General features: G+C 50.8%; 1 pseudogene; it reads left to right on the forward strand.

Moving 5' to 3' along the window:
• The first annotated feature begins 402 nt into the window (after nucleotides 1-402).
• Nucleotides 403-3,504, forward strand: LOC131916838 (RNA-binding protein 42-like; annotated as a pseudogene).
• The last annotated feature ends 1,684 nt before the right edge of the window (nucleotides 3,505-5,188 follow it).

The following is a 5,188-nucleotide window of genomic DNA, read 5'->3' on the forward strand; positions in this document are numbered from 1 at the left end:
TTCAGGTCCCCGCCCTTCGCGCCTGCTGCAGCATCTTTCAGTGATGGACTGTGTGCGACCTGTGGGCCCCACAAACCCCTTTCTTCCCCAGTCTGCTTTTGGTCAGTATTTTATCACAGCCACAGAAAGTAAACTAGGACACATGTGGTCCCAAACGGCCATTGCGAGGTCAGTGTGGACCACATTAAGGTACAATCTAAGAGTTTATTCAGACAGCATTTATTTAGTTATATGTGCCCAGGCCTGAAACCAAATTACTCACCAGGCTTTGCTCTCCATTTTATACCTTTGTAAAAAGACACTTAGAAATACTGTCTTCATGAGTAAGAGAGGTCAAGATGAAGTTTAGGGAGGAGCCAGGGGCTCGAGAACTCGCAGCGGCAAAGGCGGACAGCATCAGTGATGGCTGGGGCGGGGTGGCTCTGGGACTCCGTGGCAGGAGTGCCTGTGGTCCTGAAGCCTGGTGTCAGCAAGACCAGCAAGAAATGTTTGAAAGAAATGGAGGTGGAGATGCCCCTGTTTAAGCAGGGAGTACTGGGAGTGAGGAGTGGCCGGAATCCCTACTGCTGTACCTGCTATACCCCTGGTAGAGGCCACACAGGTCCCAGCAGCCCCCGTGATCTGTCCATTTTACCGCCACCAACATGTACCAGCAGGTCCAACAGACCCTGGAGGCCCAGGCAGCAGTGGCAGTCACAGTAGTTCTGCCCATGGTGGGACGCACTCCTTTTCTGGGTCCAGTTGGCTTTGGCCCTGCTGGTCACAGTCACCTAGATAGTCCTGAGGCTCGAGAAGCCATGTTCCTGAGGTGCGCAGCTGTGGCCCTTCAGAGGGCCCCTATCCAGCGCCCAGCCTTCGTCCCCCACGCGCTACAAGAGAGAGCAGATTCTCTTCTGCAGCAGGTAGCCCCCGAACTATGGCCCTGAGGCCCCCACCCCAGGCCCCGGTTGGACCCCCTCTGCCTGGGCTTCCTGGACCACGCATGATGCTGCCACCAATGGCTCAGACCCTGGACCACCCCTGGGTTCTATGGCCGTTCTGAGACCTCCCCTGGAAGAGCCAGCGGCTCCTGGAGAGCTAGGTCGAGGCCTTGAGTTAGGACTGAAGGAGAAGAAAGAGGCAGTAGCGGCTGCAGGAAGCTGGTGAAGCAGCAGTCATTGGCCATAGCCTCCGCTGGCCCTAGCCATGCCCTTACCTGAGCCCGAGCCCCTGCCCCTCCCACTGGAGAGGGAACTGGCCTGCTGCCCCCTCTGCAAGCTCCTGAGCTCCTGTCCCTGAAACCACGACCCCGACCCTCTCAGCCTGAACCACCTCCTGGCCTCATGGTGAGGAACTGCCTGACTCCATTTTAAAGGCGGGAGCCATTACGCTACATTTTGAAAAATAAGTTTCTATTTACTGTGAGAGTTGAGTTGCTCTCTGTTTCCTGGAACCTGACCTTCCCCAACCCGCCCTGACCCTCACTGATCACATGGTAGGTGACCATATGATTCTTTTTAAGGTTTTTTTTTTTTTTATTTCCTTGTTGCCTCATTGTCTCCCTTCTGTAAAAACTGCTTGTGATTTCACTCCTTAAAAGGGATCCAAGGAGTAGACTCCGGGCTGCTCTCTTTAACCAGACTTAGGAGGCAGTCGCTGGACAGTTCTTGGGTGCACCCCAATAAAAATCAAGCTCGCTTCAAATTTGGCTCAAATTGTGGTAGTGGTCTTATTCTCTCCATTGGGATTAATAATGGCCCTGAGGTCCCAGAGAGATTCAGATCACCCACCCAAATTCTAGTTTGCTCCAAAACTCCAGGGGACTGGGGAATTGCCTCAGGAGGCACGCGCCTTGAGACATTCCAAGGCTCCAGGGCTGCCTTCAGTTCAGGAAATATTGGGGTGAACTTTCATACTGAGAAAAGCATCTACGGAGGCCTCCTGGTAAGTCATAGTCTGGTTTAGTTTTGTGGGATCCCTACCTGGGATGTGGAGGGGGTTCAGTGGGACCCCAATATTCTCCCATCCAGGGCAAAAAGCGAGACGTTGCATCGCCCACCTGAGGTTCTTGGTCTGGTTTTATGTCTGTTCGTTTTGTCTTGGGCTTCTGTCCTCTATCCTTTATACTTTCTGTGTGAATTGGTTGATTTTGGACTTGGGGTGCCTGAACTGATGGACAGTGTGGTTAATAATATTAGCAAGCCTAACAGCCCTCTAGCCTGTGTTCTAAAGAATTTTGATAAACTTTACCCCCCTATAGCTAAGGAGGATTATGATTATCCTATCACCAAGCATCACCTCCAAACATTCTGTGAAACTGAATGGTCTGCATTGGGGGTTGACTGACCCTCCGAGGGTACTTTTGATTCTCAGATAGTCTGGGCAGTGGGTAATGTCACCATCGGTAAGCCTGGCTACCCAGATCAGATTGGATACATCCTGTCTTGGGCAGTAGCAACTTCTAACCCATCCCTCTGGGTGAAGGTCTGTATGATCTGCAACGGGCAAGGTGGCCAAGGCCTGGTTGTCAGCAAACAGAACTATCAAGGGCCTGTAGCAGATACCAACAAGCGCCCTCTGAAGACCATTCTGCAGGACTCACAGGAGGGAGAACCCCTTCTCCCTTCGTGTAAGCATCTTTATCCTCTTCTCCTCTCCTCAGCTCAGCCTCCACCTTTGCCACCCCAGTCCCCACAATCAAGGCCTCATCTGCCCCCTCCCATCTGCATCTACCCCTACCCCACCATCTAGTTCTTCCCTACCGCCACCTACCTCCCCCCAGGAGGAGGGGGAGGTAGGTGGAGGAAACAGGGCCCAGATGAATCACCTTCAGCTCTTTCCTACCTCCCCCTGTCTTTTCCCCTCCCCACACCCTTCAGGGAGTCCCATACAGCCCTCCGGACTTCTCCAATTCTCGTTCGGGGTGTCACCTCCTTCAGTCCTCGTTTCCCTACGGCTGTTTCCTGACAGTTGTTACCTGTATGTCCCTTTCTCCATCACAGATCTCTACAGCTGGAAGAACCAGAGCCCCCCTTTCAGTACCAGCCCTGATTCTCTAATTTCTCTAATTGATTCTGTCTTTTTCAATCATCTCCCCACATGGGACGACTGTCAGCAGATTCTCCATACCCTCTTCACTACCGAAGAAAGGGAACAGATTCTCATGAAGGCAACTGAAGCACTCCCCAGAATAGCTTCAATGGCTGTGACCAGAGGGCAGAGGCAATTGACCATGCTCTGCCAAGAAAGAGACCCCAACGAGACTGCAACACAGAGAGAGGTAGGACATCACTCAATGAATACCACCAAGTTCTGCTAGAAGGGATGAAACAGGCAGCCTGGAAGCTGACTAACCTATTTAAGGTAACAGGTGTGAAACAGGGCCCAGATGGATCACCTTCAGCTTTCCTGGAGCGCCTCCTGGACACCTATCAGTTATACAGTCCTATAGACCTAGAGGACCTGGCAAATCTCAAGGTGATTAACCGGGCCTTTGTGACTCAGTTGGCCCCTGACATAGCATAGAAAGATACAAAAGATGGATGGGTTTGCACAAAAGAACAGGTCAGAACTATTAGAGATAGCCCAGAAAGTGTTTGACGGCAGAGACAGCAAAGAAAATCTGATAAAGAAGATGAGGCATGGCTGCACTACCATCCCCAGGCACTCTCAACTCTGCCCATGCACACCATGATAAAAAGAGGAGACCTTTACAGAAGGACCAGTGCACCTACTGCAAAGAAATGGGCCATTGGAAAAACAAATGGCCACGCCAGAAATAGGTGCCCCCCCAACCCAAGCCAACCTAGTTATGGAGGATTAGCAAAGTTGAGGCTCCTTCAAACTAGGCCCCCAGTAGCATATGGTAACCTTCACCATAGGGGACCAACCTGTAAAGTTTCTGGTGGACACGGTGGCTACTCATTCATTATTACAGGAGCCCCTGGGACCCCTTACCAACCAAACAATGGAAGTACAGGGGGCAACAGGGTCTCTCTCTCTCTCTCTCTCTCTCATTCTCTCTCTCTCCCTGCCCACTCAGAGAGTCTCTGAACTCGGAAAGGCACTAAAAGGATGCCAGTTCTGCATCATTGGCAGCTACTGCAGCTTCCTCCCCTGAAGTGGCCAGCCACCTAAGCACTCACCTATTGACCATACTTGGACACAAACCCAGTTTGTGTCAGAAACATCATCACTCCTCGCCTACAGTCTATAAGACTTTTCTGCCAAGTGGTGGAGGCAGATGCAGGCAGATCTCTGTGAGTTCGAGGCCAGCCTGGTCTACAGAGTGAGTTCTAGAACAGCCAGGGCTACACAGAGAAACTCTGTCTTGGGGTGGGGAGGGAAACACAACTTTCCTGCCCTGGCTCAGCGCAGGACTTCTCTGGCCTTGATCTCCTGGACCAGAGAACCCAACCAGGAGTTGCTTTGTTCAATATACCTGTTGTTAAACTTTTTCAATTTGGCTTAATCTGGCTAACTGTGTCGGTGGAGAAATTTATTGGGAGTGAGGGGGACAGAAAACCTCTTAGCTGATTCTGTCTGTTTCTTAACCACAGTTTTGTTAATGAGCATCCCTGTGATGTTAGGCAGCCTGCAAGAGGCACAGGAAAAGGAAGGAGCAATGAGAACAAAGGATGGGTAGAAACAATGCTAAACACAGAAAAGGGAGAGGCACACACACTAAGATGATGGCTAGAACTTCCTTCCTCACCAAATATTTACATCACTTCCCCTTATCTACTGTGTTGATTTGAATAAGAATGCCCCCCCCCCATAGATTCACTGATTTGAATGCTTGGTCACCAGGAAATGGCACTATTACCAGGTGTGCCCTTATTGGAATAGGTATGGCCTTGTTGGAGAAAGTGTGTCATTGGAGACAGGCTTTGAGGTTTCAAATGCTCAAGCCAGTCCGTCTCTCTTCCTGCTGCATGCAGATCAGACTGTGGAACTGTCAACTACCTCTCCAGCACCGTGTCTACCTGCATGCTGCCATGCTTCCCACCATGATGATGTTGAACTAACCTCTGAAACTGTAAGCCAGCCCCAATTAAATGCTTTCTTTTATAAGAGTTGCCATGGTTGCCTTGACCTCTGTCATTCTGTTTCTCACATGCATAAGACAGATCCCAAACATTGCTTGCTGCACCTACAACATCCTGCCTACCTGAATCCCCCTTCCTGATCAAAATCACAGACTTTCTTT

This window comes from Peromyscus eremicus, chromosome 1 (genome assembly GCF_949786415.1).
Source record: "Peromyscus eremicus chromosome 1, PerEre_H2_v1, whole genome shotgun sequence".
In the NCBI taxonomy this organism is placed as follows: Eukaryota; Metazoa; Chordata; class Mammalia; order Rodentia; family Cricetidae; genus Peromyscus; species Peromyscus eremicus.